The 25,976-nt window shown below is 48.9% G+C and overlaps 1 protein-coding gene across 3 annotated transcripts in view; it reads left to right on the top strand.

The window, feature by feature from the left end:
• Positions 1-2,188: 2,188 nt before the first annotated feature.
• The window catches only part of ADD3 (adducin 3), a 69,905-nt gene continuing 46,117 nt past the window's right edge, over positions 2,189-25,976 (top strand). For 2 of the 3 annotated variants that reach the window (XM_083149851.1, XM_083149849.1), the window contains exon 1: positions 2,189-2,264. The gene's annotated coding sequence lies outside the window, so the exon portion shown is untranslated. The remainder of the gene's footprint in view (positions 2,265-25,976) is intronic. The other variant, XM_083149850.1, reaches the window with a different exon arrangement.

Below are 25,976 nucleotides of genomic sequence, written 5' to 3'. Positions count from 1 at the left end.
CAGTAGATCCCCGTCTCACTGACAGCAGCACATTCCCGCCTCACTGACAGCAACACATCACTGCCTCACTGACAGCAGCACGTCCCCACCTCACTGACAGCAGCACATCACTACCTCACTGACAGCAGCACATCCTCACCTCACTGACAGCAGCACATCACTACCTCACTGACGGCAGTAGTTCCCCGTCTCACTGATGGCAGTAGATCCCAGTCTCACTGACGGCAGTAGATCCCCGTCTCACTGACGGCAACAGTTCCCCGCCTCACTGACGGCAGCACATCCCCGCCTCACTGACGGCAGCACATCACTGCCTCACTGACGGCAGCACATCACTGCCTCACTGACGGCAGCACATCCCCGCCTCACTGACAGCAGCACGTCCCCACCTCACTGACAGCAGCACGTCCCCTCCTCACTGACAGCAGCACGTCCCCTCCTCACTGACAGCAGCACATCACTACCTCACTGACAGCAGCACATCACTACCTCACTGACAGCAGCACATCACTACCTCACTGACAGCAGCACATCACTACCTCACTGACAGCAGCACATCACTACCTCACTGATGGCAGGGGTGTTGTATGAGGCAGAGTAGAGGTGAGGTGTTAAATAGGAATAATTTTGAGGCATCTGACAATGAAGGGCTGAAGGTCTGGCAGTGATGGGATGAGGTATGAGTCAGGGAAGGGATAAGGGGGGTGACTCTGAAGGGATAAGGGGGGTGACTCTGAAGTTGCATGGCTCGCAGCTTACCGAGACCTTGTAATATCGCACAGGCGAATGCACACCCCCCCCCCCCCCATGGGAGGAGATGTGTCACGAATACACTTCCGCTCGCATGTGCCCACAGCAGGGAAATCATTTGATGGTCGGCGACTAAGTCAGCGGAGAATGACATATTTGCGGGCAGAGGGACGAAGACAGGGCGATGTCATGTTCCCGCCCGCAATCCCATGGGAAGGCCTAGCGTTTCATGGGGATGCCCATGGGCGACACCCGAGTCCGCCACACGCCCCCCCGGGCCGCACCACTACATGCGACATTGCGAATCGCAAACTCCGACCATAGGGGCAGGGGACAATGGGCCCCAAGGTGTGAGCAGGGAAGGGGTGAGGTATGAGGCAGGGAAGGGGTGAGGTATGAGGCAGGGAAGGGATGAGGTATGAGGCAGGGAAGGTGAGATGTGGAGCAGGGAAGGGGTGAGGTATGAGGTAGGGAAGGGGTGAGGTATGAGGCAGGGAAGGGGTGAGGTATGAGGCAGGGAAGGTGAGATGTGGAGCAGGGAAGGGGTGAGGTATGAGGCAGGGAATGGGTGAGGTATGAGGCAGGGAAGGGGTGAGGTATGAGGCAGGGAAGGTGAGATGTGTGAGCAGGGAAGGGGTGAGGTATGAGGCAGGGAAGGGGTGAGGTATGAGGCAGGGAAGGTGAGATGTGGAGCAGGGAAGGGGTGAGGTATGAGGCAGGGAAGGGGTGAGGTATGAGGCAGGGAAGGGGTGAGGTATGAGGCAGGGAAGGGGTGAGGTATGAGGCAGGGAAGGGGTGAGGTATGAGGCAGGGAAGGTGAGATGTGTGAGCAGGGAAGGGGTGAGGTATGAGGCAGGGAAGGGGTGAGGTATGAGGCAGGGAAGGTGAGATGTGGAGCAGGGAAGGGGTGAGGTATGAGGCAGGGAAGGTGAGTTGTGTGAGCAGGGAAGGGGTGAGGTATGAGGCAGGGAAGGGGTGAGGTATGAGGCAGGGAAGGTGAGATGTGGAGCAGGGAAGGGGTGAGGTATGCGGCAGGGAAGGTGAGATGTGTGAGCAGGGAAGGGGTGAGGCAGGTAAGGTGAGATGTGTGAGCAGAGAGGAAGCATGAGGTGTGAGAAGCAGAGAAGAGGCATGAGGTATGATGCAGGGAAGAGGTGAGCTGTAAGGAAGGGGTGAGGTGAGGTATGATGCAGAGCAGGGAAGAGGCATGAGCTGCGAGCCTGGCACTGGGCACTGGACAGTGGGCAGGGAAGGGGTGAACCCCCAGGTGTGAGAGGCGTGAGACTAGGGGGCGTTGTGCGTCGGTGACCCCGCCCTTATACGATGTAGTGTATTTTGGGAGGTGTAGTCCACGTGACAGTGTTCTGGGATTGGACGCTCGCTGGCCAATGACGGAGCCGCACTGTTTCTCCCGTTACTCCCCGCGCTGTGACGTTGAGGGGGCGTGGCTGCGGCTCAGGCTGCTCGGTCAGTGGCAGTGCGGCTGAGGAGAGCGGAGAGACGGATCATCCATGGTGAGCTGCCCGCCCGGGGGGGGGGGGAGATGGGGGTTCTCTCACTCACGCAGGCTGGAGGCCTGCGGGCCGCTGGGAGACTTACAGGTGGGGGTGCTCTGCTGCTGGTGCAGTGAGTGCTGGCTACCCTGTGTGTGAGGGGCACACGTGCAGTGTGAGTGCTGGCTACCCTCTGGGTGAGGGATGTGGAGGGAGCAGTGCGGCGAGGATGCTGCAGGGGTGAGCGGTGCAGGGCGCAGCATGATGTTGGAGCTGCAGTGATGGTGACAGGGTGCTGGGTGCAGCATGATGCGAGGGCTGCAGTGGTTCTGGATGCAGTGCTGAGGGGGTGCTCAGGTAATATGGGTGCAGGGCAGATGGTACTGGGAGCAGGACAGATACCAGGAGAGACAGAGTACAGGACAGAGGTACCAGAGAGACAGGATTCTGGGCAGGGGACAGAGGTACCAGGGGAGACGGGGTGCTGGACAGAGGTACCAGGGGAGACGGGGTGCTGGACAGAGGACTGAGATACCAGGGGAGACGGGGTGCTGGACAGAGGTACCAGGGGAGACGGGGTGCTGGACAGAGGTACCAGGGGAGACGGGGTGCTGGACAGAGGACAGAGATACCAGGGCAGACACGGTGCTGGTCAGAGGTACCAGGGGAGACAGGGTGCAGGACGGAGGTACCAGGGGAGACACGGTGCTGGTCAGAGGTACCAGGAGAGACAGGGTGAAGGACGGAGGTACCAGGGCAGACACGGTGCTGGTCAGAGGTACCAGGAGAGACAGGCTGCAGGACGGAGGTACCAGGGGAGACGGGGTGCTGGTCAGAGGTACCAGGAGAGACAGGGTTCAGGACGGAGGTACCAGGTGAGACTGGGTGCTGGACAGAGGTACCAGGGGAGACGGGGTGCTGGGCGCAGGACAGAGGTACCAGGAGAGACAGGATTCTGGGCAGGGGACAGAGGTAAAGGGGAGACGGGGTGCTGGACAGAGATAACAGGGGAGACACGGTGCTGGTCAGAGGTACCAGGATATACAGGGTGCAGGACAGAGGTACCAGGGGATATGGGATGCCAGGCGCAGGACAGAGGTACCAGGGTAGACATGATGCCAGTCGCAGGACATAGGTACCAGACCAGGGTAGACATGATGCCAGTCGCAGGACAGAGGTACCAGGGTAGATGGGATGCCAGGCACAGGACAGAGGTAGATACAGTACCGGGCCCAGGACAGAGGTTACAGGGCTAAAAGGGTTCTTCAGAGATTGTGTGTATAGTTAAGAGAGGGCACTGCAGTGATTCTGGCTGCAGTGCTGAGAAGGTTCTGCAGGGATTCTGCATACGGGGCAGAGGGCGCAGCAGGGATGCTGGACGGAGAGGGCTGCTGGGGTGCTGCGCGCGGGACGGAGAGGGCTGCTGGGGTGCTGCGCGGGACGTAGGGCGCTGCTGGGGTGCTGCGCGCGGGACGTAGGGTGCTGCGCGCGGGACGTAGGGCGCTGCAGGGATGCTGGGTGGAGGATAATTTGGGTGAGTGTGTGTTTCATGAGGTCCAGCTGTCTTTTTCCACAGGACAACATCATGTAAAACCTTAGTACTAGGCAGCACTGGTCATGTCATATGGCTGTAGTTCTGTCTGGCATTGAGAGTGCTGTCCTTACAGTATGGCGGGGATATGCAGTGTGACACTGGCATGTTGTGACCTTGAGCTACGTAAACATAACATTGGCTGTTTGGCTTTGGACACGTGTATTGTGGTGTGTCTGTGTAGTGACCGCAGGCAGCATGGTCTTGGAGGTTTGTATTGGTCTCATTATTCACACAGGTGGTACATACGGAAAGTGTCAGTTCCTGCAGAATACTAATATCAGGAAGGGTGGAGTGCGTCCCTGCTCTCACACTGCCCTATGTTACATACCTGACGGTACTCCTGCAGTAGATCAGTATCGTTATGTGTGACTCTAGAACTTATCTCCGCTCACATCTGGCTCCGTGCGGCGCTGGTGGGCGGTTGGGTGACCCCTCCCAAACTGATGTCATTGTTTGAATCTGCAATGTTATGTGTGTTTGGGATCAGTATAATTCTTTTGGATGGGGAAGTATTTGGTAACGTTCAGTGAAAATGTTTTTGATTCATTCTAAACCCGCATGAGCTGGGTGCCGGTTACAGCTCGAACTTGTGACTCAAAAAGGCTGCGATTGTCCGTTGTGTTCCGCCAGCTCGTCCTGTGCTTGATAACGATCTGGGCAAACTCGCCATTCAAGTGTATGCGTGGGTGCATGAATGAAGGCGCCTACTTGTGTAGGCCCCTTTACTTTGCACTCATAGCGGTGACGAAAGGGGCCTTCACCTGTAAGTTCTGTATAGTGCGGACAATGCCAGTCAACCGCACCCCTCCAAATTCAGCGACGGGGCACCGGGTGGAGAACGCCTTCTGCTCTTGCCTGTTTACATTGATTTATATCAGTGTTGATTATTTTTCTCTTCCCAGCAATCTGCGTATGCCAGCCACTGACTGGGAATATATTCTGTTATTACTGGTGTTGCGGCTGTGGAATTGTAACACTAGAGTCCTTTCTCATTTCCCCTCCTTTCAATGCCGTCCTTACAGCTGGGCTGGGCCCATGCTGGGGGACCGCTTTTGAAGTGAATGAAGTTGACTGCTTTGATATTGTGTCCTGGGGACGCAGTTACCACGCTCTCTCTCTGAGGTGTCAGGAACTTCACCTCTAAAGTTTCTTTTGTACTCAAACTGTAAAAAGTATCTGGCTGTATAATGAGTTTCGCTGATTTACGGGAATCTGGGTGGTGATTTGGTCAGTGATTCTATTGGCTTTTTTAAAGTTTTCTTTAACAGTGACAGATTCCAGTCTTTTAACATCAGTTGCGTTGATGCATTTCTCTATGCACTCTACCATATTCTAACTAACGTCTGTCCCGCATCCCTGACAAAACCTTACATAAGCAATTTTCTCTTGCCTTACATCCATAGGGGGGATGGGCTGTGCCCTTTGTTGTTCAATATAGACTGCCAGGAGCCCTACTTTGGCACAGCAGGGTACCCATTGGGTCCTGTAAAGGCTGATACCAGTTAACAATGGCTTGTATGTAACTTTATTGTCCTCCTTATTGCAGTGTCAAAGTTAGCAAGACTTGGAAAATACATTTGTGAATGTTTCAAGATGCCTCTTTCCTATTTGGGGGTGACCTGTATAGTTCATATCATGGTCCAATAACATTGTAGCCTTCTCCTTGATTTTGGCCCCTTATCAGGTCCGTACACACTAGTTGATTTTGAGCTCCAAGTACTTTTCCAGTTTTGAGCTGAAAATCTCCTAGTGTGTATGGCTGGGCGATGAGTGCAGGTGCGCGCTCCCGCATCATTGCCGACTGACGTTGGCCTGTATTACAGGCTGATTGAACATTTATCGGCCAGCGATTTTCATAGCATCGCTCACGGGCAAAAATGTCCAGGGTGTACGATATTTCTGCCGATATGTCTGATTGGCCAGCATTGTTCTCCATGCTCACTGGCCAATCTGTCCTGACATTCACATGCACCCTCCTCCCCAGAGTTTAGCTGTCAATCACCGCCTGGTGCTAGTGTACAGGTGGTTGTTGGATCGCTTGTACACAGCACGATGCACCAATATATTTTTGTGTGTTGAACAGCCGAAGCGATATGTTTCTTTTTTGGTTGTCAATGTTGACACCTGAGCACGTGCACCCCCAACTAGTGCGACATGTACCTCGCTTCTGCCCACTTTACTGTTTCTAGTGGATGGTAAAACATGGAAAAAGTCTGGAAAAAATGTATGGAAAAAGTCTGGAAAAAATGTATGGAAAAATTATGTCAACCACTGCCACATTGACCTATACATGGTAGACCAACCAATCCTCTCATTTCTGTCATGTTACAGGCGGTGTACGACACATGACAGGAGCTGGCTGGTTGGTAGTTGATTTTATACATCTTTATCTGGCATGGGGGGGCGTAAAAAGATTACATTAGTAAATTGATGGACTCATTTTATTTAGAACATATGGTGGTCATGCTGCACTCAGTTATTCCCAGGAATCCAACCCTGGTAGCTAACAGGGCTGAATTCGACACAGATCCAGTGTGAACGGGGTTTCCAGCCCCTGTTCTAGGGTTTGAAAGTGTTCAATAGGTTGGACCTGAGTGTGATAGGGGGTATAAGTAGCCCCCCCTCTTCTCCTCCTCCCTGTAGACAATTGTCTTCATAGAAAGTAAAGTAGTTCCACCTGCAGCCCGGAAGGGAGGATTTTCTTTCTTTAAATATATTTCTTTATAACTTCAGCTTACAAGTCCCGTGGGACGGCTTCTACAGGTGATAAATATAACATTATATACTGTGTGTGCGTGTTTGATGCATATTTTACACCAGGAGTAGACCACGTTTGTCAGTCCAGTTGCTGTGGGACTACACATCCCAGAATGCACTGCCACTGTTTTGCTAATAGGATCAGTGATCAACAACCTGATATATTTTAGAGGCTTCAAAATCCTATGGATAGCATTACAAATGACCATTTTAGGCTCATGAAGGTCACAGAAGGCCCAATCAATGTCTCTCAGTGCTACCTGGGTCAGAAACCTGGGTAATGTCAGTGTCCACTGCACCCTTACCTGGGTCATTCTTGGGTCCGATCTTGGTTGTTGAGTGCCAACACGAGACACTTATATCTAGTAACTACTTTGAGCTGTGACCGTTTTTACTTTCACTCTGAACTGTGACAGTTTTTACCCCACAAACTCTCCACCCCACCCCCTATCTGCTCCTACCTCCAATATCCATATCCAGCAAGATTGAAACAGATCAGTGTCCCTGCAAAGATTGCCCCCCCCCCTCTAACACCCATTTGTTTTAAACAGTGAAGTGACAGACACTGGAGCAATATCTTACAGGATATGCTGTGTTTCCATCACAGGCCCTGCACATAATAACAGGGTAACATCATGGCAGAGGTTTCTGCTGTGAGACCGCACTAGCTACATGTCAGCAGTAGGGGGCGAGGGGGTAGATCTGCAGAAGGAAGTCTGTCCATGGACAGATACTCAGCTGGGGCACTACACTTTCCTCCTGGGAATTCTGATTGCAGAAACTCCAGGATAATTCTGCGGGAATAGATGCAAAACTGCAGTTGTCTTGTTCAGAAAAAGAAGGAAAGAAATCAGTTTTCACTGGGATGCACTCCTCATCCACATTGTCCCATGGGACATAAAAACTGCAGTTGTATAAGATCCCATTTGTTGTAGTAAAGCCGTTCTACATCCCTAAATCCATTTCCTGCTTATAGTTCATGATGGTAACGGAGGTGGGTAATGACTGGAGGGGGATGATTTTTCTCAACCGATAACCGCCTACAAAACGATCATATCCGATAATGCTCCTGCTCTCGTACTCATTTGCACAAGCAAACATTTAAAAATTCATTCTAATTCCTAATTTATTCACTGTTGATCTTAGGAACCTGCAGTAAGTATAATGGAATGTATTATTTCTACGTTTAATAAATGCAATCTGCAATGAGGACATAATGGCTCGTTAATGTACACTATGTTCCGGATCTATCACAACAAGGAGATCAATAGATTAGGAATATTGCATAATTAGAAGGCGTGATGATTTCACAGGCAGCTGTCCCGGGAATGTGCAATGAATTAAAAGTGTGAGTCTCAGACATCCGCAGGGACCTTGCGTCCTATAACGCAGCTGGGATAGATCAGGAATGCACCAGACGATGTTACGGTGCTAAACAATTAGGGATTTATATCGGGTATCGGTTGCTATAAGCAACATCCCATCTTCAGTAGAACTCCCGTTTTAGTAAATTTACCCCTTTTGTGTCTGGCAGTAATCCCTAGACCCAGGCTTCACTTTCATATAATATCCAAACAGTGCAGAATATAACTCAACGGTTGCTTGCTTCAGGCTGCCATATAGCTTGAAAATTTCAGTCCACATCACAAGTCGCTGACTGGGAGCGATAGTTCATGTTACAAATAATGAATGCCAACGGTTCCTTTTATAAGTACTGATTGGCCGTCTGGCTCATAGCCTTTAATAACTCTCCAATCTCATAAGGACATAATTGTGAATGATGGGTCCACTTTCCCTAGTTACATAGACAATTTTGGTGTCTCCTCTGTCTTTATAATTGTCCCTAATGATTTTAATAGAGCGAATCGTAGGGCTACTCCATGTAACAATAAGAGGGACCTCTCCCCAGCCCTCTCTATATTAGTAGAAGTTACCTGGGTGGGTCTCAGGCCGCACGGCATAACTTTGTAACCGGATCAGAGCTGTATTATAGAAATATGCCCGTCATTAAAGTCTCTTATTCTGTAATTGCTCTTTGATCTGTATTTTTGGCAGGAATGCGAGTCTTGCAAATTACGCAGATTATGTAATTCAGTGTCGCTGAGCGTTTACGCTCCCCCTAGGCAGTAATCTTCTGACATGCTGCTTGCGCAAGTCTTTTGTTGAAGGAGAAGTCAACTGAAGGGTCAGCTGTGAGTTTTATAAATATAGAGTATATACAGGGTGGAAAAATATATATATATATTTTTTAAAACAAAAAAGCTTTTTTTGTTTTTGTTTAAACTGTTTGTTTTTTTTAAACCAATTTTTTTTACCATTAATTTTTTAATGAAAACAAAAGTTATCCTGTTTGTTATAATAATAATGTGAAACTTTGTTATGTATCAGAATCCTTGTTTTAATGCTTTCTAGCAAAAACAATACAAAGTTATTAAGGTGCCCACAGACGCATCAATTTTACTGTGCTATGCGTTTTTGACTGTACAATGGTTCTATACAATTTTTTCTTCCAGCTTGCGATGCGATGTGCACTTGGATGCATGCGATGCGATGTGATGAACCCATGTTTGTAATGTTAATTTACAGATGAAGTCTAAAAAGTACGTGCAGCACATACTTTTTTAGACATACAATATCGGGCTCCCGGGAACGCGCATCGCATCGCACAAGCCCATAAACACCACCCGATAATTGTACATAAGATGCGTTTTGTACTTAAAAAGTAGAAAACGCATTCGATAATTGATGCGTCTGTGGGCACCTTTAAGGTCCCGTTGTGCGTTCTGTGCTTAACTAGCACAGATTGCATCGCATCGTATCGTATGTGATGCGATAAAAAGCTAGTACAAAAAGTATGTGCAGCACATACTTTTTGTACTGTGCGATGAGGTGCCGCGGGAGCGCGCACCCCATCGCATAGCATCGCACCGCCGGGATCGGTGCGTGTGTGGGCATCATTAGGCTTTCATATGATTTCTTTTAAATCTTTCAATACAACCAATTTTAGACTAAACACAATTAAAACATGCAAAAATAAAAAAGGACTTAAGCATGGATGTCGCAAGGTTTTCAGTTGAAGAAAACATGAAGGTTAAACCATGAGGTGTTTCCATGTGTATTGCCTGTTGAATGTGTTGGTGTTGTTTACGCCTTAAGATTGTGAGTGAGAATTGTACTTTTTCCCTGTCCTATTGCAATGTTGGGGGAGAAGCTTGAAGCGAGGCAGATTTAGCACCTCTGATCTGATTCACCTCCCTGCATCTTATACCCCTTTCAGACATACGGCAAAATCCTGGGATTTTTCACGTGCACAATCCCGGGGCTAGCGTATGTCTGAAAGGCTGGGATTTTAGTCCTCTAAAATCCCGGGTCCTGCGCACCTGCAATGGGCCTGGGATTTTTAAAAACCCGGGTTTGAACCGGGTCTAAAATCCCGGGTAGTATGTCTGAATGGGGTATTAGTGTTGTGTGGGATATACTGCATTGGATCATCTTAGTTAGATGAAGATCACAAGCAACAAGATTGTGGAATAATATCAGGGATTCCCTTTCAATAGGCTTTTTGTAGTCACCATCCAAACGCTGGCCAAGGTTTGTGTGTTGTGTTTTTCCTTATAAACCGGCATTGTTGTTGAACACTTGTGTGTACGAGGTCTTAGATCACATCAGAGCGAGGACACCATATTGAATGTTTCCTTGGTTACGAATGTTCACTCATATATATGGGTGTGGTAATTAGATCAAAACGTACTAGCCGGTCGACAGTGACAGGGGCGACATGAGTGTTTAACTTTTCTGGTGTGCACATCGACACGCGGACCCCTTATTTAGTTTACCGTGTCCCCTCGCGTGGTTGGATTTGTTTCGGAGCAGGTGCCACACTCCGCCACCGCTGCACTCTGCACTTTACCTTTCCCAATCGGTGTCCACATGGACGTTGAAGTGTGAAAAAGTAAAAAAAAAAAATGCTAACCAAAACTTTGCTTTTGTCGACTTTTTGACCATATGCACTTCGACTTACCATCTGGATACCCCCATTTTGGAAATATTGAGCAAAAAAGAAGCTGGTTCCACGGTGTGACCCAAGCACCCATTTTTTCCAAAGCCCCACCTACTTATGAAGCCTCCGCCTGTACGGTGTACCAAATGGGATTGTGCTGCCAATCAAGCAAATTGATTCTAAATAGGTTATATTTAAATATTATGTTACCCCTATTTATCATCTTCATTAATGTATTTTGTTCTGCACATGTAAATGCTGGACATGTAACTCCATAACCGTGACGTACATATACAGTTGTGTATTTTGGCTGCCGGCCTTGTGTTCTGCACACCCCATTGCTCCCCCCAGCAACGCTGTGATATCCGTAACCAGATTTATGTCTTCCTGACCATTTAATTCTGAGATCTTGGTTACAAATATCTGCAAATATACGGGAAGCCCCCAAGCCTATTGCTATGTCTAGGTGCAGGGTGTGGCATCCCAAAAATCAACATAAGCCAGAAATCCCAGAGCAGCGCACCAGTGAGAGAACTTATATTTGCAAATATATGTAACCAAGATCTCTGAATTATATTAGTGATCATTCTAGCACCCACTATCTTTGAAAACCATTGCAGTTCCTCTTCCCTGCCTGGGGTGTCGCTGTCTGCTGTAGTGCTTCTAGAACAGTGTGGTCTGTATATCAGCACTGATATGCAAACCAGACCTGTGCTAGAACCAGACCCTTGCAAGTCTCCTGTCACTGTCACTTAGCGTATTGACCATGTGCCGGTATATAAGTCCTCTGTGCACCCTGGCAGCATTTCCGAAGTCACTGGGAGCCGTTCTCTGTATGTAGTGAGAGCTGGAGGTGGAGGAGCAGCATTATCTGGATTCCACCCTCTGTGAGAATATCCAGATGAGAGATGGGGAGGGGGGAGAGGTGTTGGAGGATTTTGACAGCTGATAGTGTTACTCTATATTTGTTTGACATTCTTTCCCCCCAAGGTGTAAGATATCCCCCCCCCCCCCCCTTCTCTCCTTCATCATGGTACAGTGCAGAAATAACAACCCTTTCCTATAGGATAAATTCCACCCCTATCACTAGTGATCTCTTCCCCAGAGCTGACACTCCGAACAAGGCTTCGTCTTACCAGGCTTATCAGTAACTCGCAGTCTGGGCTGTACCCGCTCTGAGCAGCAGAGGCGATGGGCTGCGGTTCTGCTGGCGGTTGTGGTTCCGTCTCTGAAATGTCTTTTCAATTCGTGTCTAAATCGTATTCCACAGAACTGGTAGAAGAGTGGGAAGTGACGGCTGAGGAGTTCCTGGGTGACTGGCATGTTACAGATATATTTGAGTAATCCCTATGTAACACGGAGGCATGTTTGTGAGACACGGTCACTAGGCCCATTTACTGAGAAACAAATGTCGATCTTTTGGCTGTCAACCTGCACATTGTTGACCTAATGCTTTAGTTGACATTCCAACCATGTCAACCTATTTTAGGCGTTGACCTTAGCCCTTTCGACCTTTAGTGGTTGACCCAATGACCCCCTACACATATTTGTTTCTTCTTGAAGTTGCATAGAGCGCACTCATCATGGTCAGTGAGATAACCCTGTAGCAGATGTATATTGATCAGGAGAGCTTACAATCTAATACAATATATAATGCAATCAGTAATACCTTTTATAGATGGTGCCGTTGATAGCGATGGATCCTCATACCTCGTGATGGATGATGGGGGTTGTCCTCCTTCTACATTGGGATGTCACTTGTATGCCATATTCTGGAATGGGGAACGTGTATGTCTGAGGTTTGTCCCCAGCTGGTGTCAGCAATGGGCCAGCCGGCCGCCTGCTTCTCCTCTGCAGATATCTGTCAGAAACATACATGGTAACATTACTGGCAGGCTGGAGATATCAGTTATCACACAGACCACACGTGGCTCCCGGAGGTTGTGCCAAGAGATATTAACCCCAGCCCCTCTTTCTTCAGAGTACTGGAAGCCGGCGTGCCGGCGGACGTCCCCGTCCCTTTCAGTGGTTCTTGCGGAGAGGTTCTTACTTGCATTACTTGTCTTGACCTCTGTGCAAATCCCCTGGGTTAAAAAAACTGCAACCTATCCGTTCATTAGGAACGGAGTTATGAGGCACTGTGCTGGCAGCCATATTGTAAGAGTGACCTTTTCGAGAGTCACATGGGTCGAGGCTTCGTGTGGGCAGCCATTTTGTGGGAGGAGCAAATATGTGAATGCAGCTTTTCCATTCATTAGGGTCCAGTGTGAGGCGGGAATTGACAACGCTACCACTAGAGGCCGCTCCACCAAATTACTCCTTAACAGAAAGTGAAAGCAGAATTATTTAAATGTTTTAAACTTGATTTGTTAGGGAGAGAGGGAGCTGTGAAGACAGATATTTTGATGAGCTTTTAACTAGTATCATAATTTTCACACACACACACCAACCCCTATGCACTGGGATAGGTCTATTTCCAAGTGGACTATAGGACCTGTCACATGACAGGGCGAGGAGCAAATTCAGAAGAATGGTCCCAAGCAGACCCTCACAGGCTTGCCAAGCTTCAGGCACGGTGGCTCGCTCTTCTCCGCTTCACATGCCACCTGGTTACAAAAGGCAACCAGTGGTGGTGTGGATAATGACACGGAAAGGCCCCCGGCATTGCTCCTCCCCCTGAGTGTGCCGTGTGCACTGTGGAGGTGTGCTCCCTGCCCCGGACCCTGATTCCGGCAGAGGTTTGTTTCTCACAGCGCCCTCTGATGGCTGGCACTAGCGTTCTCTTGTTGACACATGAAAAAGGTTGACAGGCCTAAGGTCTAGAGCAGGCATGTCCAACGTTGGCCCTCCAGATGTTGTGAAACTACACATCCCAGCATGCTATGCAATAGTTTTAGCATTCTCTAATAGCAAAACTGTGGCAAAGCATGCTGGGATGTGTAGTTTCACAACATCTGGAGGGCCAACGTTGGACATGCCTGGTCTAGAGGGCCAAAAAGTCAACACAAGCATTGTCAACATTGGGAAGGTGGACCGTCAAAAGGTCGATGTGGTCAGATCTGTCTGATGCAGCGCCCATGTTCTTCTCATAAACAAAATGTCCATATTTGAATTTATTTCCATTTGTTGCCAATGTAATATGTGGGTAAATTGTAACATACTTTGCCAGTAAACTGCGCATTTTATTGATGTGAGGGAGAGTCACTCACAGAAATATGGCAGTAGGCAGTAAGAAACGGCTCAATTATTCAAAGGAAATAATGTAGCACTGATGCACAGTCCCGTCCCCCTCCTCCAGTGCATGCACGTAGGTTGGTTGGGGAAGGTAGAGGGTCCACTTTAATGCCTTGGCTTCCCAGTGCCGAGCTGGTGTATATGTGTCATTTATCTTCTGTGTAATCTGTGGCTGATCCATGTAAATGTTTATTGTCTCCTGATTGTGGAGAACAGCTTTATATTCACAATGACAACCACAGAAGAAGCTGCTGACGTCACGCCGGCACCTAATTAAAAACAAATAGAATATGTTACTTTTAGTTCATGTATAGAGGCTGTTTCCTGTAATTATGTGGGAAGCGCGGGTTCTGCTCTCATCTGTATCCTGAGAAATACACGGCTGGGATTATATACAGGCGGGTGGGAAGCTGGACTGGACAGAGGGGCAGATACAGGGTCTCATTACATTCATCTTCCTATATGTCATTTCCTCACCAATATAGATACAATGTATGTTTATCTGGGTAGATGGGGTCTCCACCTCTTCGCATTGTCAGTGACACTAGGGAATCCCTTCGTGGGTCAACCCAATGACCCATACCCCGTTAAATATCCGAGTCACAAACCTTTATGTGAGATCAAGCTGATATCAGCATGTCTGTTCACTAGGAGCTTGTGACCCCACTGAGGCACGAGGCTGTGCATACCTCGTGCCTCAGTGTGTGGGTGGCTAGTTCCTGGGGATCTGATTGGCTGATTCAACCACAAGATGCGAATTATGAGTGCGGCTTAGCATTCCTTCTGGTTTTTGCTTCTGGATTACGTACCAATGTTTTATTTCACCAATGTTCCCCACCCCTAGACTGTTGCGTTGGGGGGGAGGTTGGGGTAAAGATAATGTGTTTTGTTCGGCTGATGCAGCCACAGCTCCCGTACAAGGATCCCCAGCACCTGCGCTCAGCTGTCACATTATCAGTTCCCAGTTGTTTGCTCTGCACCTTTTTTACTGTTTGTTCTGGGATTGAGTCTCTGTGTCATGGTGAACTCTGATAGACCGGCCTACCTGACGGGACCTTATAATGTACACACACACACATAAAGGTTTTGTGTATACCATCTGCCGAATGGTGATTACAGGGAATAGGTGGAAATATTTCTGTTATGCAAAGGGTTAATTGCTAGGAGGCACCTTCTATAGGAGATTTAAATGTAGCCCACAATTCTCACCGAGCCAGGTGTATGCAGCTCGGAGCATATCTCCGGTGGGTAGGTGTGACGGGGCTTCTGCCGGTAGTACATGGCTGAGCGTGAGACCGTTCTGGACTTAGGAGGATTACTCCAGTTTTCAGACAGACCTCTGGGACCAAGTATAGGCAGCGCAGGGATAGAAGAGGACACTACGCAGTAATGCATGCACGCGTTGCGTATCTGCGCACTACAATGTGGGAGTATGTCCACCTTGCACAGGTCTCTCCCGTCAGGCCCTCTGTGTCTATCTACCATTATGGATTCATTGTATAGCAATTTGTGTAACTTGAGAAATCTAACCAGTGACGCAAATGCTGTAAAACGAATCTGTCCTTGTAAACTTTTAAAAGATTTCTAAAATTCGTCTCTTCTTTTGGAAGTTGCATGTTGCATGCTGCCATATTTCTGGAAACACTAATTCTGTGGCTCTGCAATAGATCCCTATTTGTTGCCTGCAGCGTCAGATGTCCATGTATTACAGTACAGACATCCTTGCCATAAACATCCCATGATACTCCCAACAGGACCCCGTGGATAGCAGAAACTCTCCCTAAACTTCCAGTTTGTTTGCTTTTTATTGACTAGGGTGCATGGAAACCCAGCACTTAGCCATTCACTGTTACTGCTTGATTTTCTAATTAGACCATAAAAGCAAGGCTGTGACAGTGGTGCCCAATGAGGTGTTGTGTATGTGCCGTCCTCCGGGGTGGGGGTGCTTGGGTGGAACGGTCACGCACTGCACTCCTCTGTTTTCTGCAGGCCAGCCAGGTGTCTGTGCCCCTCCCATATGCGAATTTCAAGTACATGGGGGAGGAGCATCGACACCTACTTGGCCTGCATGAAACCGGGTGAGAGGAGTGTGCTGTGGGACTGGTACAGAGTGTGGGACCATAGCTGACATCTATATCTATTATCTACATGAAGAAATGTAAAAAAAAAAAAAGCTGAATATCAGTCGCATTTATTTCTTGAGGTGTTAAGCACCCAAACATGAAAGGTCTGTAACTAAAGCATAGGCGTGAGCAGACCATTTTATTAGGGGGTGCACCATTGGAGGGGTGTGTCTATCACCGCCTACTGGGCATCAATGCAAACTAAACAGAAGGAGGCTTATTTATGTATATGGGCTTCAAAATAAATCATTCCCCCTCACACATGCATACCAGAAATGGGGACAGCGCACAACTAATTACACATTATAACACACACCATAATGCCCATTACACATTATACCACATAAGTGCCGCTTACCTACATGGCTCATTGTCAGAGGTATATTGCTCAATGCCAGAGGATACATGCCATGCTCGTTGCCAGGGGTTTCATTCTAGTTGCTATGTGGGATTACATGCTCGTTGCCTAGGGAGGATGTTACATGCTCATTGCTAGGGAAAATACATGCTCGTTGCGATGGAGTGCTACATACTCATTGCCAGAGAAGGGGGGTGGGGTGTAACATGCTTGTTGCCAGGGCAAATGATATGTTATTTGCTGGGGGGGGGGGGGGGGGGGGTACTGCATACGCTTGTTGTCAGGAGGAAGCGGCACATGCTCATTTCCCATGGGGTTCCTTTCAAACAACAGGCCGCCAGCGCTGCTAGAATCCAAGCTTCTGGGTAGCGCTGGCCACGCGGTTATCCTCTGACAGACACTAGAGGTATGGCAGTACCTCCAATGTCTGTCTCCACAAAGGTGACGCCCATTTTTGGAGTGCCCGTTGCCTTAAGGCCCCCATACACTATGAGATTTTGGGACAATTTCATCCGATTTCGGCTCTTTGGGCCGATAACCGGGTCAAATTCGGCCCAAAATTGCAGGTGTGTGACATTTGAACCGATCCGATGCGCAGTCCCGTGCGGATCAGATCAGGTAGGTCGGACGGTCAGCACATAAGATCACATCAGACCTCCCTGTATGCATATGCCTGCCCGCCTGACAGGCATATGCATACAGACTGACCGGGGGAGCAGTGGGGCGGGCAGCGGGTCCCTGAGCGCTTAGCTGGTGGCGCCTGCGAGTGCTGACCTGGCCGGGCGGTGTGATGCAAGTGGTACAGTCCACACAAAGGACTACGTCAGCAAAGTAGTACATTAATTTGGGTTCATGTGTGAAAATGTAAAAAGTTAACGCCCCAAAAACCTAAAAAAAAAAGACCTCAGGTTGACTTTTTCCTCATGTCGACCCTTGTCGGGGTCGACCTTTTTTGCCTACCCTAGCTCCAGGTGTAAAGCAGAGTTCACATAAAAGAACACCATGATCTTGTAGGCAGAGACCGTGATCAGTGTGTACGGCACAGACACGCGGAACGTCCCCCAGCGATGACCTTTCCGTGCTCTGATAACAGCGCGGATCTCATGGGCAGCTGATAACCGTTTCCTTTGTTCTATCGTTATCTTCTTGTTCCATGCAAACACGGTCATATACGGATCTCTTGTTTGTTCCATAGACTGAAGCCAGGCCTGGCTGTCACCATCTGCCCTGAGGTTCATTTAGCAATGGAGAAGAATATTCCTCTAGGGCTAGTGAATGGTAGGGGGTAGAATTAGGGAAATATTAGCGCTGGAACCCATTCTGCACAGCTTTATCTCACTCTATGCTTTGATAAATCTCTGTGAGAACCGTATGATTAGCGCCTTCCACTATCGTTCACTTTCACGCCAGCTCGCGTCGCCTGAACAGCTGGCAATCCGTTCCTTGCACTCACAAGGACCTACAGTGAAAGTTGAGGACGACATTCAAACCCGTTCCTCCAGTTTCTGCGGTGGTGACGGTGCATCACATCTGCGGAAGGTCTCCAAACAGGTTTCCCCACTTCAAAGGCCAGAACTCTGCAACTTTGAGAATCTGCCAGCACAAATACAGGGGGATGGCCTGGAGCCACCAGCTGTGACCCCATCCTCAACTCGTGCAGCACCTCTGCTAGCTGTCAGAGCCTGCGGTGCAGTATTGCACACCAATGGTTAATTCTGGGAGGAAGCACGGGGTTAACCGCATACCCCACCCCACCTTCCGTGTTAGTAAGCATGTTCATGTTTCCACGCTACACAAACAGGAGCCAGATGTGCGTGATTTCATTTTCCTGGTGGAGAGCATCCTGGCTGACGACTTTGCTGCAAGTTTCATAGTGCACACTTTGGGGGGGGGGGGGGTGATGTTTTTAGGTTACCCATGACCCACATTTATACCTTATGAATATAATAGACAAAATCATTGGTGGGGTTAATCCTCGCTGTTTGGAATTATTTTTGACACCAAATGTAATTAAAGCAATTTATGACATTGGGGAGATAGGGTTATGCTGCGAGGGTGAGGGGAGATGGTTACAATACTGACCCTAGAGCTGTCAGGATCGTGACAGTCAGGATTCTGAGGGGAAGTCTTCTGTCCGCCGCCCTTCCCTGCGCTGAAATCTCGTACCCGACCACATGAGACCATAGGGTGGAATACAATTGGAAATGGAGAGTGCCCAAAAACATCTAAACTGATGGGAGTTATCCGATTGTGACATTGGGCAAGAGTTCTGTGGGCACCCATTATTTCTACTTGCACCCTCCTGAGGTGGTGCTCTGACATCCACCCACAGTCGGGCATTTGGACGCCCAAGCCCAGTACTTTGCACTAGTTTAGCTGCTTTACACGTCCGAACCCAGTGCATTTGCACGTGACACCTGTGCCCACCTTCAGAACAACTGGATATCTCCCATCATTCACCTTTACTTACAGAAAGAATGGCATTCCCCCCCCCTGGAGTTCAGTATGTGCTGTTCCTAGTCCCTGCTGTTATTGCCTACATGGTAATGGCCACTCACTCTCTTAATGGAATTTTTAAGTTCCGGATCTCAATTTGTATTCTCCTCACGGCCTTCGCTCCTGACCCTGCAAACCATTTAGTAGTTTTTATGGATCATGGTCTTTAAAGGTCACATGTAAACTGAAGGTTCTTTGTCATGTGACCGTTTCTCTATTTAAAGAGCCTGCGTCCCATCAGCCCTATATGGAGGGCAGCGAGAAAGTTCAGCTGATTGGGAGATGCACGATCACCGCATCCCGCCAGCCATTAGACGGCTTTTCGCTTTGGTTGGCTGCTGGTTTTTGGCTTTTATTTTGGTTCTTTATGCTAATTAATGGGCTGGTCTCCAGTGAACTCTCTTCTGTCTCCTAAACGTAGCTCCTCCTCTCCCCTCACAGCGGGGCGATGCCACAGTGCCTCCTCTCCCCTCACAGCGTAGCCTTTAAGACGACACCTATTCACAACCTGTAAACCGTCAGAGCACTTAAAGCGAAGAGCACCTGACCGAACCGTAACCAATTAGAAAGTTATGAGGACTGGGCCAATCGGAGCATTCGAATTTTAGGAGGACTTGGAACAGCCTGCAGCCAATCAGAGCATCAGAAAAGTCGGAGGACTCTGCCAACCGGTTGGCGATCAGGAAAGTGGAACATTGACAGTGATAGTCGCTTGGCCTTGGCAGTGTGCCCATTGGTTGACCGTCATCAGTTTAGTCTCCATTGGTGGCAGTTGGAGCTTGGATGCTGTGGATGGATCATCTGGTAAATTGGTAATATTAACATTTCACTTCCATTGAGTTTATTTTGGGTTAAAGTTACCCTGAGCTATTGCTGTGTGCTGGTTGGGTCATCTGTACCCGTTAGTTTTTTTTAGGTTTAGCCAAATCTCACTCTACAGGCCATGCATTGCGTGTAAGGGGGGGGGGGGGGGGTCTCTGTAGTTAACATGTCTGAGAACTTACATCTGGGCCCTAGTCCTAGAGCCGGGTGTTTCGCTTCCAGCCAAATGTGATCTGCGTTCCCAGGGAGGATTAAAGAGAAGAGGGAACCTCTGCTCAGGACGCTCGCAGCAGGTCAGAGATGATCAATGCCCCCTCCTCAGGATCTCCATTCTACGCCTCATTGCATTTCTCCACTTGACTTGTGGATGGTGTTATTCTAGGATCCCTGAAGCCCAGTCTAGTTAGGTGATAAATCGCTGCCTCCATATATCTTGAAGCGAATAGCGTTTGTTAAGCGGCTCCATCCCCTACATCTCTCATCTTCCACACACAGTGTAACAGAGATGTGGACATAGAACACAATCCTTTACAAACGTAGACATTGAGCAAATAGTACATATATATAGTGTATACATGGTGGCGTCTGGTGCATTATAATAAGTGTCCAGGGTGTGCACCAATGAGTCTGCCCTGAGTGATCGGAGAATATATGTCAACTACTTCCTATATGATATAATTATCGCTTCTGCAAAGTACAAAGATATATATCTGGTTATTCGGGTAGGCAACGCCCGGCACTTCTATGGAACTACATAACCCAGCATGCCCTACCACAGTTTCGCTATTAGGGTGAAAACATGCGGCAAAGCATTCTGTAATCTGTGGTTCCACTACCTACCACTAGTATGGATTATAAGCGCTTACAGCAGGTATGTCCAAACTACGGCCATCCAGCTGGTATGAAACTACAAGTCCCATTATGCCTTGCCACCGTTTTGCTATTCGGAAATGCTAAAACTTTGGCAAGGCATGCTGGGATGTGTAGTTTCGCAACAGCTGGAGGGCCACAGTTTGGACATGCCTGGCTTACAGGTAACACCCTCTCTTGTTTCAGCACTGCCGCCAATAAGAGGACTTGTTCTCTTTTTATGTACATTGTGTTTTGTATAATATAGTTTTGATCTAAGAGAGATCTATATAATATAATATATATATATGCTTCAGAGTGCATCTATGTCTTTGTTTATTGCCATATATCCCTGATAACAGGTGGATGTGCCATGTTGTATTGTATACACATGTATAGGATATACTTGTGACAACGTCACTCATTATCAGGAATGTGATTTGTCAGCAGACAAGAAGAGGTTATTTGTGTAGATTATATAGACAATCCTGTTGCCACTGCAGAGAGATACAAGGGTAATAAAAGTAACTGGCTTCTGTTTCCGCTCAGCTGTGCGCTCAGGGGCGCTGTACAGCAGATTTGCAGGGTGGAACCCTGGAGATTAATCTATTCTTTATAATGCACAGTTTCTGGGCAGTTGTAGGCTGAGTGTAGGAGTCTCCATTTGTAACTATGACACAATGGTGGATCTACAGTAAAAAGCCAATAAGTCCTTCCCAAATGGTCGACCTATTGAAAACATCGGCATGGCGATGGTTGACACATGGTAGAAGTAAACTTTTTAAACAATGTTTTCAACTTTTACCATCCACATGGACTATGAGAGGGAATCAGCACAGATGATAAGGCAGTAGTTAGCATTACTGCCTGACAGCACTGAGGTCATGGGTTCTATCCCCACCATGTGTTATATATACGGGGCAGTATGGACGGTGTAATGGTTAGCATTACTGCCTCACAGTGCTGAGGTCATGGGTTCTACTCCCACCATGTGTTATATATACGGGGCAGTGCGGACGGTGTAATGGTTAGCATTACTGCCTCACAGCGCTGAGGTCATGGGTTCTATTCCCACCATGTGTTATATATACGGGGCAGTATGGACGGTGTAATGGTTAGCATTACTGCCTCACAGTACTGAGGTCATGGGTTCTACTCCCACCATGTGTTATATATACGGGGCAGTACGGACGGTGTAATGGTTAGCATTACTGCCTCACAGCACTGAGGTCATGGGTTCTATTCCCACCATGTGTTATATATACGGGGCAGTATGGACGGTGTAATGGTTAGCATTACTGCCTCACAGTACTGAGGTCATGGGTTCTACTCCCACCATGTGTTATATATACGGGGCAGTACGGACGGTGTAATGGTTAGCATTACTGCCTCACAGCACTGAGGTCATGGGTTCTATTCCCACCATGTGTTATATATACGGGGCAGTATGGACGGTGTAATGGTTAGCATTACTGCCTCACAGTACTGAGGTCATGGGTTCTACTCCCACCATGTGTTATATATACGGGGCAGTACGGACGGTGTAATGGTTAGCATTACTGTCTCACAGCACTGAGGTCATGGATTCTATCCCCACCATGTGTTATATATACAGGGCAGTACGGATGGTGTAATGGTTAGCATTACTGCCTGACAGCACTGAGGTCATGGGTTCTATCCCCCCCATGTGTTATATATACAGGGCAGTACGGATGGTGTAATGGTTATAGCATTACTGCCTCACAGCACTGAGGTCATGGGTTCTATCCCCACCATGTGTTATATATACGGGGCAGTACGCATGGTGTAATGGTTAGCATTACTGCCTCACAGCACTGAGGTCATGGGTTCTATTCCCACCATGGCCCTAACTGTGTGGAGTTTGTATATTCTCCCCATGCTTGCGTGGGTTTCCTCCAAGTACTCCGGTTTCCTCCCACAATCCAAAAATATACTGGTAGGTCAATTGGCTCCTAACAAAATTAACCCTAGAATGTCTGTGTGTGCGTGTACATGTGGTAGGGAATATAGATTGTAAGCTCCACTGGGGCAGGGACTGATGCGAATGTTCAACTATACTCTGTACAGCGCTGTGGAATATGTGTGCACTATATAAGAAACTGTTAATGAAATAATGCAGATAACTTTCCAAGACCGTGTTAGAGTGTAAGCTCTGTATAACAGGGGATTGGGTACGGGATGCTGTCAGAGTGGAGAAGACCCCCAGTGTTATCTGCAATGGAATTCCCTGTGTGTTGGTGATCATGCTGAAGTGCTTTACCCAATGCCATTAAGACCATGGCCATCTACTCACTCTTGTGATTGATTTAAGCTAGAACCAATCAGTATTTAGTATGTAATGAGAAGGCGGGCTGCTAAAGTGGTAGGAGGGTGGACCTCGATGTTCTATTTACCCTCTTGCCCAGTGCGCATGTCCACTCTATGGGCTTGATTCAGGTTTTGGCGGAAAGAGCATCGCTACTACTTACTGGTCTGTCACCTGGCGCTGGATCCGTACTGCACATGCGCAGCACCGCTCTGACGCCATGTACCAAACATCGGTGCAATGCGTGGCTTATGACCTTACATTGAATCAAGCCCTATTATCCTCACTCTGAAATATATTTACTAAAGCTTTTAAAAAAAAAACATCATTTGCAATAGAGAATTGACTCTGGTTGCTATGGGCAACATCAACATTTTCATTTTTAGAAGCATTTAGTAGTTTTACCCCTCTGACATTTAATAAGGATTATTTTACATCTGTAGTTTAGTGGCCTTTACAGAATGGTGATCAGAGGAAGGACAAAGTGTCTGCACGCAGAACGGTGGAACTTGCACTTCCAAGTCCCCCCGCCCCCCGGGACAGGCCTCTCCAAGTGCCAGCTGGCAGGGTAGAATGGGCACTTTGTTGGGAATACGCGACTTCCTCCATCACACACCTGGCTCCCTTTCCCCAGCGCTTCCGGAGGATTCTCTTCCTGCGGCCGGGCCTCTTAAAGACGATCCCTAGGAATAATTAGCCGTGTGATAGGCCCAGGCTACCGTGGGGACATGTATGTTCCATCGTAGGTCCCAGAGGTGTACGGAACATGTCGGGAATAATGAGCGAATGAGATGTTCATGTATGAATGATTTACTCAGAGAGTCACGGAAGCCTTTACTGTTCCACGTCTTACAGTGCTTTCCATGACTTGATTGTATCTGTGCGGTTCCATTGCAGAACTCTGTCATATAGTCGGTTAGTCTGATGCAAGCGAGCAGATTACCGCAGACCCCAGCAGCCGGTCTGTTCCATTACTCTCATATCCAGGGTCTCTGGTAGGGCAAGCTTTGGGTTCACTGCACAGAAACCACCCCTATTGCCGCTGGGGATGTAAGGAATAACAGGCAGGTCCCGGGAACCTCTGTGCTGTGAGCTGGGGCACATTCCCTGGTGAAATGCTGCACTGGATTCCTGGGATGAGTCGCCCATTTAAACCTGGCAGGAATAGGGTGTGAATTCCAGCAGTCTGTGTGAGAGATAAGCGGTGTAATGTAATACGGCTCGGCGTCTAACCTCAGCAGTCTGCTCTATATATAAAGAGCTCAGTGCGTCACATAGGACTGAATATATATTGTATGCAGCTTGTTATGTCTTGGTTATTCAATACCACACATGTCAATCAAACTCAGGGCTGGCTTATCATAGTAACATAGAATTTGACGGCAGATAAGAACCATTTGGCCCATCTAGGTCCTGGGTAAAGCAATGCACTGGTGCCCCTACACACCCATTCATTGCAGGCTGGAAGGTGAGACAAGAATGCTGCGCTCTGACTGGTGGGTGATTGGAGCTGTCCACCAATCAGCAGGCCAGACAGGCAGGTAGAGAATGCTGAATTATAATTGATTGGTTGATGGGCAAAGCTATTCACCAATCAGCATGCTGACAAGTCTGTCTCTGTGTGACTCCCACCCGACCCTGCCTAAAGGCCCATAATATTGTGGAGCTATGGGCTGCTGCCCAGTGTGCCTATGTGATCAGATGGCCATGCACCTGCCTCACTTCTACATCAGGATATACAGTTGTGAAGGAACGATGCCCTGCCCAATTTATTATCGGATCAGGCTGAATCTGGGGGGCTGACATCTCTCCCAGAGGTCGGGGAGCGCTCCCCAAATTTCACTGAGCCTCAAGGACATCCTGGGAGTGTGGGGGAATTAATGTTTGTGCTTCATATCAGAAAGGGCCATATTTTAGGGTGTAGTCATCTTTCTAACAGTCCTGACATCTTTATTATTGTTTCCTTTGTGTATATTTTGTGTTGCGTAAAGCAGAGTGTCATAAACATGCCCTTCCTGTGTAATCACATTTTACAACCGTGTTATCTGCTGAGGTTTATTTATTCCCTCATTTGTATACTAGTTCGGCTTCACCCCCTCTCACAGCGATGCACAGTGCCTGCCCCCCCCCCCCAGCGGGGCGATGCACAGTGCCTCCCCTCCCAGCGGGGCGATGCACAGTGCCTTCTCTCCCCTCCCAGCGGGGCGATGCCACAGTGCCTCATTTCCCCCCACAGCGGGGAGATGCATAGTGCCTCCTCTCCCCCCACAGCAGGGCGATGCACAGTGCCTCCTCTCCCAGCGGGGCGATGCACAGTGCCTCCTCTCCCCTCCCAGCGGGGCGATGCACAGTGCCTCCTCTCCCCTCCCAGCGGGGCGATGCACAGTGCCTCCTCTCCCCTCCCAGCGGGGCGATGCACAGTGCCTCCTCTCCCCTCCCAGCGGGGCGATGCACAGTGCCTCCTCTCCCCTCCCAGCGGGGCGATGCACAGTGCCTCATTTTCCCCCACAGCGGGGAGATGCATAGTGCCTCCTCTCCCCCCACAGCCGGGCGATGCCACAGTGCCTCCTCTCCCCCCACAGCGGGGCGATGCCACAGTGCCTCATTTCCCCCCACAGCGGGGAGATGCCACAGTGCCTCATTTCCCCCCACAGCGGGGAGATGCATAGTGCCTCCTCTCCCCCCACAGCGGGGCGATGCACAGTGCCTCCTCTCCCCCCCCCCCCCCCCCACAGCCGGGCGATGCACAGTGCCTCCTCTCCCCCACAGCCGGGCGATGCACAGTGCCTCCTCTCCCCTCACAGCCGGGAGATGCACAGTGCCTCCTCTCCCCTCACAGCCGGGCGATGCGCAGTGCCTCCTCTCCCCCCACAGCCGGGCGATGCGCAGTGCCTCCTCTCCCCCCACAGCCGGGCGATGCACAGTGCCGCCTCCTCCCCTCACAGCCGGGCGATGCACAGTGCCTCCTCTCCCCTCACAGCCGGGCGATGCACAGTGCCTCCTCTCCCCTCACAGCCGGGCGATGCACATTGCCTCCTCTCTGTTATATGAATGTATGTAGCTGTGTGTGTAATGTGTAATGATGTAGCGGAGGATGTCAGCCCCCTGTATACTGTAACTGCCCGGGGACTTGTGTGTGTGTGTGTGTGTGCACAGTGCCTCCTCCTCCTCCCT

Source organism: Crinia signifera, chromosome 6 (assembly GCF_055691185.1).
Source record: "Crinia signifera chromosome 6, ASM5569118v1, whole genome shotgun sequence".
NCBI classification, from domain to species: Eukaryota; Metazoa; Chordata; class Amphibia; order Anura; family Myobatrachidae; genus Crinia; species Crinia signifera.
Note: the sequence above shows the minus strand (reverse complement) of the source record. Positions and strands in the feature narration are given on the sequence as shown.